The sequence below is a fragment of the Sebastes fasciatus genome, chromosome 9, assembly GCF_043250625.1.
Source record: "Sebastes fasciatus isolate fSebFas1 chromosome 9, fSebFas1.pri, whole genome shotgun sequence".
NCBI classification, from domain to species: domain Eukaryota; kingdom Metazoa; phylum Chordata; class Actinopteri; order Perciformes; family Sebastidae; genus Sebastes; species Sebastes fasciatus.
Genome location: NC_133803.1, coordinates 18,188,344 through 18,202,384, shown reverse-complemented (window position 1 = coordinate 18,202,384; position 14,041 = coordinate 18,188,344). Strand labels below are relative to the sequence as shown.

The 14,041-nt window shown below is 38.3% G+C and overlaps 1 protein-coding gene across 3 annotated transcripts in view; it reads right to left on the bottom strand.

Annotated features, from left to right (window-relative positions):
* khdrbs2 (KH domain containing, RNA binding, signal transduction associated 2) overlaps positions 1-14,041 on the bottom strand; it is an 86,794-nt gene that overhangs the window by 17,900 nt on the left and 54,853 nt on the right. The gene's annotated exons all lie outside the window — the stretch shown is intronic.

Sequence of the window (14,041 nt, the reverse complement as noted above, 5' to 3'; positions counted from 1 at the left end):
CCTTTCAACCGGGAGGCCGCTGTTCGAGACCGGTGTTTTGTTTTGTAAGTATCATTAATGACATTTGTTTCCGTCGTTTCCATACGTGTTTTACGTACTTATTTTAAGCCCAACCATGACGTTTTCCCTTATCGTAACTAGGTGGTTTTCTTGCCTGATCCTAAGTCAGTGGCTTTGTTGCCCCCTGCTGGTACTGCACGCTAATACAGGCGTTTAATATTAACTTCTCTGCTAGGCAAAACGTGACACTGACAAGCTATCCTCTGGTGGACATGCGGGTCTATTACACGCTTTGGCGTGATATCAGGCTGTATAGTAACGAGTAGAGCGAGAGAGTACAGTACGGGTGGATGGGAGTGGAGATAGATGGGTCAAACAAACACTGGACTTTCCCCCAGGAGACCGTTGTTCGTGTCCCGTGTGAAATGTAGTCATTTTAAGCCAGACCATGATGTTATTCTACTAAACCTAACCAGGTAGTTTTGTTGCCTAAACCTAACTAAGTAATTTTGTTGTGTTTTTTTGTTTTGTTTCAATGTTTCAGTCATTTTTTAAAAATAAAACCTAACCCAGTAGTTACCTGTTACCTAACGAAGTAGTGTTGTTGCGTTTTTGTTTTGTTTTGTTTCAATTCACAGTGTGTTAACAACATGTTTAAAACTGCGACCGTAATCCGGGAGAAAAATACGTTTCCCTCTAAATGTAATTGAGGATGCAGTTTAGTTGTATGGGAACATCATTTTGTGGGAGACAGGGTTGGAATAGGGACATCATGTCCCCGTCACATTTCAAAATCCTATTTTGGTCCATGTCACTTTTACAGTTTCAGTTGATTTCCTCCTAAAATCTCTCTAAACAGACCAATATCCTTTGACTGTCCAGCTGCCAAAACCCTGATCAGAGAGGAGAGGAGTTGATATGCTCATCAGAGTTGCTTTCAGTTATGACTGTGTGCACAGCAATTAAGTTTTATGAGCAGAAATGAGCGCTTTTGGACGCTATGCCCTGGCTGGAGTTTTTGGGAACTAAAAAAAATAATTGATTCCTATTTTTTTTTTTTTTATAGTTGGTACTCTCCTAAAAATATTCAACAATTGATAAGGCACAAAAGGACAAATTCCCCTTGTAGTATAAAAATGGTAAATTATTCATCAATAACTATTAATAACTAAACCCAGTGAGAAACAGCTTTGAATGGAAGATTACGAGGAAGTAAAGCACATAATATGTGAAAAGGAGACACGGCCGTCGGCTGCTATAATAAAACAGCAAAAAAAAAAAATGTGACAGACAATAGCGGACCGACTCAACGCATAAGTAGCCGAAAAATAGCTTATAACGTTACATTAACTCACCACTGTTGTTCACTGAAACTGTCATAATTAAACCATTGAAGGAGTTACTGTCACTTCGCCTTTAAAGTGAGCGGTGGAAGTAAATATAATATTTAGGAAATTTACTATGAAGATTAATTGCAACCACTAATCCACAATGATATAATACGAGTATACCATATATAACAATGATTAACACATTATGTTACATACATGCTTACAGTGTGCACCTGAATGATCACTTACTTCTCTTTCTAATTTCCTAAATATCTTTCTTTTTATCTCCATATCTCGGTCCAAGTCCTGCAGTTTTTTGTTGTTGTTTTAAACGTCAACTCTTTTTAAATAAATCACTTTTTTCATTGATATTTGCACTTCTGCAAACTATATTTGCTTTTTTAAGTGTGGGCTGTCGGCCTACAGGCATCTGACAGTTTGTCAATTCTTTAAAACACATTAATTAGCGCAGCAGGAATTGTGCATGGTGTGCACTATTACGACCATTATTTATATAGAAAGAAAGAAAGAAAGAAAGAAAGAAAGAAAGAAAGAAAGAAAAAAAGAAAGAAAGAAAGAAAGAAAGAAAGAAGGCTGGGTGTAGCCTTCATGTCAGTCTAGTGGAAATACTTATTTAGTCCATAATGGATAAGGTGCTCATGGAAAACATAATTTTTAACAGGACCCAGATACTGTACAGCCTGAAAGCAGCCTGACATCGTAGTGAGGGTTATATGTAGGACATCCACACCATGCAGAGTTAAGAACTGATATGTGTTTTACACAATTCACAAACTGTCAGATGTCTGTACAGCACACACTTAACAATACAAACTGAGGGTATTAGACAGAGAAGTATAATAAGATTTTCAATGCACACTGTAAGTATACACAGTGACACAATGTATTAATCATTGTTATTCCTTTCTCCCCCAGCAGACCAGTGATGCAAGAAAAATAAAAGGTCAAAAAGCATTGTGGTGTCGTCTCCCTGTTGTTTCATGAATATACACTATATAGTTACTGGTCCAGTGAACTTTATCAGCCATTTATAATCAATAATATATTCATCAAACCTCTAACAACAATATGAACAGCAGCATTCATAAACACAATATAACCGTACTCATGACTATCACATGAATGATTATAAAAATAAAAATGAATGATGATCACAATGTTAAAATAACTTAACTGAATGGTGGTATGTATTCAGTTAAGTACTTATTTTTATTAGCCTGATAAAAATAAGGCAAAATACATGCATGAGATCATGGACTAACTGTAAAAAACACATTGTTTTCTGATCGGAGTGATTACTGACTGAACAGATAAGGCACCAGGATAAATCAAGCCTGCCTGCACAGAATACATCTCCATGGTAACCTATGTGCCACTGCTTTCGTGAAACCGAGTCAAGGCTAAACTGAGCCAGGATAACTGGAAAACCTTGGCTTAATCCGTTATCTTGGTTTTGTGAAACAGGCCACAGGTCTTTATCGAACTAGAAACTAGAAATTGTTATTAGTTCAGTAATAAAGCAGCAATTTACGTAACATTTCTAATATTTATCTAATTGTCCTACAGCTACCATTATCATGGAAAGCACAATAACCAATTTCATCATATCTTTTTCTTTGCTGCATTGATATAAATGTATATAAATGCAGGAAACAGCAAACAACTCATTCATTCGGTTCTGAAACCAAACCTACGTCCTTATGTGTACCGATCTGTCTGAAGAAAGTACTCCATATAATATTCAGTTAAATGGTTTATTCATCACGGCGGGAATAATCGATCTCAGCGGACCAAAGGTGCGCGTAAACAGCTTAACCTGCATAACACCTTAACTGGAGTGCGGCCAAAGTGTGTGCAGAACAGTAAACTTGGCTATTGTCTGCTCTTGTAATTGTTGGATCTTGCTCATTGAAAGATACTTAGTAGAGTTTAAAGTGCTTATGTTTCTTTTTCATCATAATCTAATCTCTTCTAATCCTTTTCCAAGCTTGCTATTTCAGATCAGCTCCGCCCGTGATGCATACAAGTGTTCAGTTCCTTTTTAGAGATCGAATACACTTTAAATCAGCAGAATGAAAATGTGTTGAAAGCTTCAATGATGAAACTGGTTTATGCCAGACGTGGGCTCAACAGCGCATTATTCCTGCCTGCCTGTAACAATAGAATAATATCGTCTTGCGCTAGGTGTGGCTGCTTTTTGGTAATGCTTTGTGACACCAAAGCAGACACATCAGTGTGAAGGACATCAAGTGCAGCAACACAAAAGAAATTACATTCAAGGCACTTGTGCACACTCTCCCTCTCCTGTCGGGTAATGCTGATTCAAACGGCTCCGGCTCCTGTGTGGCTTTATTTGTGTGAACATGAATTTGACTAAATTAAAGTTAGGGATTATGTCAGGGATTAAGTTGTTCAGGGGATCCAATACTTCTCCCTTTCTTGCATGAGTCTTTCCCCACAAAGGCCGAGTCAGAGACCTGCGTATCGCAGTAATTGACGCTTTTGTTAGCAATCCCATATGACAAATCGCTCCTCACTGGACCGTGAATGTAAAGCGATCGGTGGATTAATTTCAGTCATATGTATTATAAAAATAAACCGTCAGTCATGGTAAAGAATTACAGGAATGAGAAGTCATTTGAGTTCTTTACAGTCTATTTATTAAAAGTTACCAATGAACTGTAATAATAGTTGTGCTGCATTTAGACATATAAAAATGTTCTTAGTAATTTAGATATAAAAAATAACTACATAAATGATGCTGAATTTGAACACATCATGTCCCAGCATACTGTTTGTTTACTGGAAAGATGTGTTTGTGCTCAGCTCAACATGAGGAAGGTATTGATACAGTTATCTCACTGTCATGCTGCTGTTTACACTTTCTAAGCAGCTGCCCGTTTTGTGCTCTTCCATCTATAGAAAATATCTACTCTGCTTTTTAAAATAAAGTTTCTAACAGCATAGTTACCCCTAAAGAAGCTCTGGGTCATACTGTAAAAGCTGTGAGACTGAACTTTTGGCAATATAAATAATTGTGATGTAAGTAAAGGGTCTACATGGAGCTGTAGACGGAGCAATACTTTGTAGCCTACATCAAAAGATAGTCTTTTCAAAACCAAAAACACAAGAACAGAAATGTAGGGAATGATTTAAATTGTGTGTTTATCTGCTCTAACACAAGCTGCAAGTGTTAGTATGTCCGGCTAAACAATTTATACCGGCTAACTGCTTTTATTTATCTGCAGCGCCGTTTTGTTTTTAGCATAGTGCTAATAAATGGTGCATGATTGAGCATAAGCACTTTCGATGCAGCACTGTTTTGCATCCATCCATCCATCTGCAACCGCTTATCCCGTTAGGGGTCGCGGGGGGGCTGGAGCCGATCCCAGCCGACATTGGGCGAAGGCAGGGTACACCCTGGACAGGTCGCCAGTCCATCGCAGGGCTGACACATAGAGACAGACAACCATTCACGCTCACATTCACACCTACGGGCAATTTAGAGTCAACAATTAACCTAACCTGCATGTCTTTGGACTGTGGGAGGAAACCGGAGTACCCGGAGAAAACCCACGCTAACACGGGGAGAACATGCAAACTCCACACAGAAGGGTCCCAAGCCGGATTCGAACCTGCAACCCTCTAGCTGTGAGGCGCCAGTGCTAACCACTGCACCACCGTGCAGCCCTACTGTTTTGCATCCATTTTTTAAATTTTTTAATTATATTTCAGATTAAGGTTATGTCTGAAATTCCATACTAGCATGGTATTTAGTACGCTAAAACAGTATGAGAGGTATTTTAGTAGGTATGAAACCAATTGTAGGCTACGTGAATTGCATGCTACTTAGGGTGAAATATTACAGTATGCAAATGCTGGACACTACGGCGGCATAAAATGTAAGTGTAAATATTAGATTTCACTTTGCTAGGTGTAATATATGTTTTAAATTAATTCCGATTTGATTTGCACAAACCGTTGTTTTCATCACATAAGGTTGGCACGGGTTACCATGGTTACGCGTCTCAAACCAGCAAGGAGGCTCTCAGGAATTGACTACGTAAATTACAGCTCAGTGTGTCCGAAACATACACACTACTTTATTCACACAAAAGTATGTTGAACGATAGTACACCTATTGGGTATGTACTGCATAGTATGCGATTTCGGACAAAGCTTAACTGTAAAGGCATATGTTTAGAAATGTGCGATGACAACCGAGCTATCTCCATGACAACCAAGCATCTATCCGCTGAGGAAGACGATGTGGTTGAAATCTCTGGAAAAAGCTAATAGGAGGACTTTGAGGACTTTGAGGACTTTACATATTTTATAAAAAAGACATTTTGAAATACAAGCTATGACTATTAGTTTGTCTAACATCGACAATACAAATAAGCATTGTTAGGGAGAAGCAAAGCAACACATGTAATGTGTAATGAAGCCTTTAATTCAGCAGCAGCTCAAAGAAAACATAACAAAACATTCATCACTTGGACTTATCTCTTCGCTGACCTCAGTATTAGTTTGACCCACAACAACACAGGCTGCATTCAGATACGACAAGTTGCTATGTGTAAATAGTCCGGCCTCTAATTAATGAGGCCTGATTCCTCGAGTTTGACTCTCATCTGTAAAAACAATTAACACCGGTCCTTTTTAACAAGGCAAAGGAAATAAATCAAATGTTAACACAAGGGTGGAGAGTCCTCGCTCAGTGTAATTAGGACAGCGGGAACCTAAAGGCCCTTAGCACTGTGCTTCATTATCAATTGACAACCTGTATGTCCCCTGACAGTGACTGATCTTCATAGGGAGCCGCCTGTGAATGCCTCTCCACACAGAAGAATGGGGAGGGAAAATGAGATTTGCAGCCTTTTGTCTCAGTGAATAGATGCTGCTCTCTACTGCTTACCTGTGCAAATTCAATCAGCGTGCACCTTTTGTTGTCGGTTACACGCTTAAAGCTCAAGTTTACTTTGGTGTCATGGTCACATTTGAGGAAAAGGGCACATTTTTCCACGTGAAATAATTGAGATTGAGCCTGAACAGTGACATTCAACAATATTTCATATTGGCTGAACAGAGGCTCAAGAACAAAATAAACAGACTGGTATTTCTCCGTCTTCAGATGTTGCTGTAGTACTTGTGTGCTTGTAGAGTTGAGCATTAAATGTGACGGCATCTGTCTGCTTCTTCCCTCACACCAGGCTTCAGTCCCTGATGATACAACCGAGGCCATTATGCATTCTACCTGAGTTTTTCTTCTATTAGATAATCGAGTGGTAGTGTGTGTGTCATACATCTGTTTTAATAAACAGAAGCGTTCTGCATGGAACATTTCCATAATTAATCTAACAAATGTGAACTCAGCAGTGTATCTGAACCCATTGTTATAAAGCAATTACAGCAGATGTGAGGTGGCCTGAGAAACCGCTCCCTTTCAAGAAATATACAGAATCTCGCGCATCTTTTATGTTCATGAAATAGATGATATGAGGAGAATTTTCCCCCCATTTCAAACGGGTGTCCTTTTGCTTTTTTTTTCCCACAGTAGATAGATTAGATTTTTTTTCTTCAAAGCCTCCCAAAGCTCTGTGTTTAATCACATTATGGCATTTCCCGCACTGCCTCGGCATGGTTGCAGGGCTCAGGTTTAAAAACCAAGCTATGCGTTTCAATTTTTTACCAGCAATTTGTACAATTCATGGTCTGCTGTCAGCGACCGAATCCAGCATCACTCTCCAGATTCCTCTCTTCTATCATCAGCCCTGACATTAAAAGATAAGATTTGATCCAGATGGGACTTGATCTTTAACATTAAACTGAGGCTATGGTCCCAGTCTATACAAAATGCCATCAATCACATCTTTAATCTTCCCTCTGCTCTCCCTTTGCACTTTTCTCACGGAGGAACTTATAATGATTACAGTGAAATGTCTCACTGCTCCTCTTTTCTAGAGAATTAGTAACATTCATTCATTAATGCTTGTTTAAAAGTCATAAAATGATGATTATAAGTGGTCATTTTAACACTTCAGCTGCAACTCTGAATGTCTGTTCACAGCTGAAGACCTGCAACAACTTTAAGTGCTATATTCCAACTGCGCTTTATGTGGAAACCGTAAAAGGTACATCAAAACTACTTAGTCTGAAATTGCCACGTCAGATCACATTAATACTGTTCTATAAGCTCAATCGTGGGGAGAAAGAAAAAGAAAGACAATATCTTTGGTACTTGTTCAAAACAATTAATTAGGGGTGTCAGAGTTAACGCGATAATAACGCGTTAACGCAAAATCGTTTTAACGCCACTAATTCTTTTAACGCATTAACATAACTTGAATTTTTTAGGTTGTAACGGGCTCAGTTTTAAAGCCAGAGTGAAGATACTGGCATCATATGAAACTACAAAACCTAAGGAACCCATACGTACCCATGTCATACTAGCTTGTCAAGAAATAAGCTAAATAACGCTGTGTTCTATGGGTACCCACGAGTCTCCCCTTTACAGACATGCCCACTTTATGATTATCACATGCAGTTTGGGGCAAGTCATAGTCAAGTCAGCACACTGACACACTGACAGCTGTTGTTGCCTGTTGGGCTGCAGTTTGCCATGTTATGATTTGAGCATATTTTTTATGCTAAATGCAGTACCTGTGAGGGTTTCTGGACAATATTTGTCATTGTTTGTGTTGTTAAATGATTTACAGTAATAAATATAGACATATCTTTGCATAAAGCAAGCATATTTACCCACTCCCATGTTGATAAGAGTATTAAATACTTGACAAATCTCCCTAGGGGGTACATTTTGCGATTAATTCGCGATCGATTGACAGCCCTACAAATACCAATACATTTTTCCACAGAAGACATTGGCTGATTGCTGAACTAGTAGATAACTTATTACTGGAGAACAGACCTCTTTTCACTGTATGACAGATCTGCATTTTAAGCTCTTTCACACAGCAAAGCAAGAAACAGCCTTGTGCTCATAGGTGGACCACCATGTATTTGCGAATATATGATGTGCTTTGAATTTTTATTTTTTTTATGATTAAATGATCTTGATAAATAAGTGAGGAACACTTCAGCTTAAAGGGCCAGACTGAGATTTTAAATTGGCCTATAATCAATGGATCATTTTATGGATTACTGAATCACTAAAGGGCTTATCAATTTATCAGACATGATGCTAAAAGCCCAATGGCTCTTCAGATATCTACCAGACACACAGCAGATGATTTGGTGGTGCTGCTGCTGCAATATGTTAACCTCAAAATGGAAAGCCTGACAAAGATCAGTCTGGATTAGGAGGATTTCATATGACAACGTGTAAAGAATCTGTTACAAAATCAGCCCCGAACAATGAAACACAATACTGCTGACTTCGACTTGTAAAAATATGTGTAGCTCATTGCATAGAGGTGATACCTACCCATTGCTACATTAATGGTCACTGTCACTGTATTAGTTTTACAACACTGACAGCGTGACAGAGTCCATTAATCACTACCGTCTCCAGAGAAATCCCTGTTACATGATGACCTGCTCAACAGCAGAAACACGGGAGCTGTTTATGGGAACGTCACCACAACTGTATAAATAGCCTGTCATTCATTCACTATACACAATAACTGCAAACTGCAGGATGCATGCATAACTATGTTATGCATATGTTCTGGTTATAGATAAGCAATCCTATGCAAATCAGTGTTTGGCAGAAGATTGTGTAGAGATGTTAATGACTTGTTGTGTTGACAAAAGGATGAGGGACAATGCAACTGTGCCGTGATGTAGGAATCAAAACGATGGCTGCATCAAGGATTTAGTCATGTGATTCATAGATCTGTCACACTGTCTGATGTTTCTTTCATTATTTTATTTGATGAAATTAATCCATGTACAGAATACTGATAAAACATCATAGTAAAATACCAATTAACCGTTTTAAAAAAAGGAAGAGAAAATGTGTTTCCTAAGACATATAAAACATAACATTACCAGTAAAAGTGGAATAAAAATGATTTGCTTTAAAGCAGAGCATTTATTATTTATTATGGACTCATTTTTTATGTTAATGCCATAAAGTGTTCACTGTTAATTACTATCAATCAGTGTGCTGTAACATAATTTTGATAAATCCCAATTTACCAGATTTTTACCACCCAATAAATCTAATTAAATGCCAGGCTTGCTTGTGATTATGTCACATCAAGCAGATGCTGGTTTGTCGTATTTAACGGATATAGCTAGCATTATTCAATTATTTTTCCTATTTTCAAGAAATCCAAAAGAAAGACCAAAACCGACAATTCACTAGTATGTTTCGCAATACTTTGCGACATCCGTACTTTGCCTGTGGTCCTCCTGTAACCCCAAGTCCATTCGATTTTACTGAAGATGTAAATCTTTAAAATTTTAGGCTAGGGCTGTCAAAGTTAACACAAATTTGCAAATTTGTTTTAACGCCACTAATTCTTTAACGCATTAAGGCAACTTGTGATTTTTAGGTTGTAGCAATTTTAAAGCTAGAGTGAAGATACTGGTATCATATGAAACTAGCAAACCTAAGGAATCCATTGGTACCAACCACGTCATACTAGCTTGTCGCAAAGGTGGCTAAATAACGCTCCAAACTTACGCTAAATTTTGGCGCGGAAAAACCTTTCAAAGGGGTCCCTTGACCTCTGACCTCAAGATATGTGAATGAAAATGTGTTCTATGGGTACCCACGAGTCTCCCCTTTACAGACATGCCCACTTTATGATAATCACATGCAGTTTGGGGCAAGTCATAGTCAAGTCAGCACACTGACACACTGACAGCTGTTGTTGCCTGTTGGGCTGCAGTTTGCCATGTTATGATTTGAGCATATTTGTTATGCTAAATGCAGTACCTGTGAGGGTTTCTGGACAATATTTGTCATTGTTTTGTGTTGTTAATTGATTTCCAATAATATATACTGTATATATGCATAAAGCAAGCATATTTGCCCACTCCCATGTGGATAAGAGTATTAAATACTTGACCAATCTCCCTTTAAGGTACATTTTGAACAGATAAAGATAAATAAGATTGACAGCCCTAAAAAAAGGCTAAATAATTTACTATAACAGCAGGACACTAGTTTTTAGCAATCGTTACTCAAACAGGAGTAAATTATGTTTTTCATGGGGACTATTTTCAGCTGTGGATTAAAACACATTTGGTGTCTAGTGAGTTTTTACGGAAGCAGTGGATTTGACTCAAAATAGACTACAGTGCCCACGTTTATTGTGACGAAGGAAAAGGTCCTTGAGTGCAACAGTGTGGCTCATTCATGTGTTTTTAAAATTGTTTGGAACTTTATGGCACAGAGGAATACAATATATCAGGCTTTGGCTACACAGAGGATACTTGTTTGGTATTATTAATTAACTGTCGGTTTATTTTTTTCAATGAAAATTGTTGACCACACAAATATAAAACTATTGACATCCTTACCCTTTAACATCCTTAATAAAAAGGGAGATCTCAGTCAATTTGGCCTTGAATTCTTTCACGGTATAATGTCAAAGAAACACTGAGGAGGCACAAATCTGTTTTTGCTTTCGGCAGGGCTGCTTTGTGTGGTTTCAGCGAGTGTTGGACAAGTGACGTATTGCAGCATTTTGTACACCTGAATGACAAAATCTAACTTGAGTCACTCCGGGAGGAACAAAGAGAACGAAGAGTGCTGATGTAAAGGATAAAGGATAAAGCAAGGTGAGATTTGTGGGAGAAAGATAAAGATAAAACGTTACGCTCATTAATTATAAAGCAAAAACGATACATGATAACTACCAACTTCCTTGTGCTTTCCGTTGAAGTTTAAAATCAATACCGTCTTCGATTAGATAACAATTATGGACATTCTCACTGTATCTCTTTTATGAGACAGACTGACAGTTTGACAAGAGTCCATCAATCAACCGTCTCTGGAGAAATCTACACGATACCCATACACACTACAGTACAGTTTCTCCCAAAGACAAACACAGGATGTAGCATCAAAGACTCATCTATTGCTGCTGATCTATTATTGTGTTTCAGCAGATTGTACAGTGCAGGATTCTCGTAGCGGAACAACAACAAGCGGTGCAGCATCTTGTATGCTCAGTGATTGAAAAAGCAAACAAACCTGGACCTTTGTATAAAGAGGTCGTGCTGCATTCCGGAAACATGCTTGAAGAAAATTGTGTAATATGGTAGAAAAAAAATAGCAAAGTGAGATATGAGGGAAGAAAATGTTCAGGACAAACTCATCTTTCCATAATCCCCTACTCTCCGCGCTCCCACCCTTCTTTCCAACCTCCAATTACAAAGAGAAGAAATGCCTCGCTTTTTACTCCTCAGAAATACACAGGCTCTACATCAGAACTCAATTTGGTTTGGTAATGAGACCGCGCTTGTGCATTTCCCCATGCAGACAGCCCAATCTTCAATTGCCAGCACACATGGGGGCTTTGCTTAGCAGGAAGGCTCTGAGGAAATAGACTGGTAAAAGTGTTGCCTTTTTTCATTTGGATGAAACTAAGAGCTCACCGTGTGTAGTCTTTTCAAAATGACCTTGAGAAATCCCCAAGATCTGAGGACAAGCATACTTTAAACTCGGGCCTTGAGTATGTTTTTGAGGATCCCAGCATTATTTCAAGTGATGTGAACAAAGGTGTTACGGACCACTGGTCAAGGCACTGCAGTTTTCCATGTTAATGGTGCAGCTATTCACTATGCAGAGCTTCGTGTGTTTGCCTTTATACAAAAATACATATGTTTATATGACACTTTTACTTAAGGTGACTTATAGTGATGTTACCTATAGCACATCTTACATGTTTATAGTATTATTTATAACCCCATTGCTGTTTTGTATGTTTTAATTACATTTACATTTATTTCACCACAGAATAAAAATCTACTAGCTGCAAGCAGACACTGATATAAAAGCTCTCTCCAGGCACTGACATCTGGTGCTGTAACATTTTTAAACCTAAGGGAGCCCTATCCCTAGGAAAAGAAACGCCTAAAATAAAATACCCCAAATTAGTCATGAGTAGCTCCTCAACAATAAGGCTTATATGCGTATACAGTATCTAGTCTCCTTTGACAGGTAAGAAGCTGAGGAATATGAATCCATTGAAAGTGAACTAAACTATAATACCATTCCAGAGGAAATTGAGATGAAATAAAGGTAAAAATAACATTTTCATTCTAGCCTAGTATACATTTCAAAGGCAATATCACTATTGAAACCAATATCTCATAGACAATGATGAAACTGAATGTATTCTCCTACTCTTTACTACAACTGTAACTATAAATTTGATGAAAATACACTAAAGTCCAACATTTATGATACGATTTGTAAAGATATACTCAGGCGGTCTCAATGTTTTGGCCATGATTATTGTTAACATATTGACTGTAAACTATTATTTTCTTTAATACCATGTTACAAATAACATCTCCCGCACAATGAATTTTGTTAAGTTTAACTTTCGTTTCCCTGTGCAGAGCGAAAGCTGAGTGCTTTGAGGTGAGGTGCGTTCAGGTGGCTTATAGGATTTGTAGTTTCCAGAGATACCAAGCATGATATTGTAGACTGACGAGAAAATTATCCTGGATCTTTTTATCACAACCTGTTCTTATATTTACATAGTTTATTTCTGTAAGACTTTATTGTTAAAATATTTCATAATAAGACATAGTTTGGACAACATGTTTGCTTATCACTTGTCCTATAGAGTTGACTTTTCTGACAGCAGAATGTCAATGTTTCTGACATCAATCCTTGGATTTCAGACTGTCATCTAACACAGTAGTTCTTTTTTACAATACGTTTTACCACAACAAAAAGTGAGCTAACATTTAAATTGAAGGTGCTAAATAAGGGATTGGGAGCATTTCTAGTGCCTCTAAAAGGCTCTCAACATGGCGATGGCGAGCCGGTGGGTAGCAGTTAACAGTGCTAACAGCGAAAACAGTGCAAACAATGGCAAAAGTTCTGACAGAGATAACAGTGTTTACCTGAGGGGGAACCGGAGAGTGGGTGCTACGCTTTCGCAACAACGCTGTCGTTATCAGCTGTAACTGCCGTATGAGAGCAGTGCAGAGCAGCAGCTGTGAGCTAGCCAGTGGGGCACGCTCACATGTACGAATAGACACTAAAACTACGTGCGGCCAGCTGGCCGATGTCAAAACAGCATGGGGAAGCTCTGATTACAACACATACAGAGGGAGAATGACTTCATTCTCTGCTCAGGTAGACATTACTCCTCTATATCTTTACATAGCAAATAGTTGTTTGCTGCTACATTAATGCTCTGGATATCGTATAGATCACCTTTAACTGCATTACATACATTATGTTTCCAAACATCAAAATAGAAGAAATAAGCAATAAACATCAAAATCACCATATGCAATTAGTTTTCCAGATGCAAAGTTCCAGATGCAGAGCAGTCACAAACAGCAGCTGTCAGATAAGGTGATGGAGAGATTTGTCACATCAGATAGAGCTGAAAGCTGATACATCTCAGCCTTCAACACAGTCGAACCTGAACTAAAATCTGTCTGTACAGTGAAAGATGCATGGCTTACGGCTTTTTCGTAGACAGGAAAAGCTAGCTGTCCCACAACACAATGCCTCATCTGTGGGG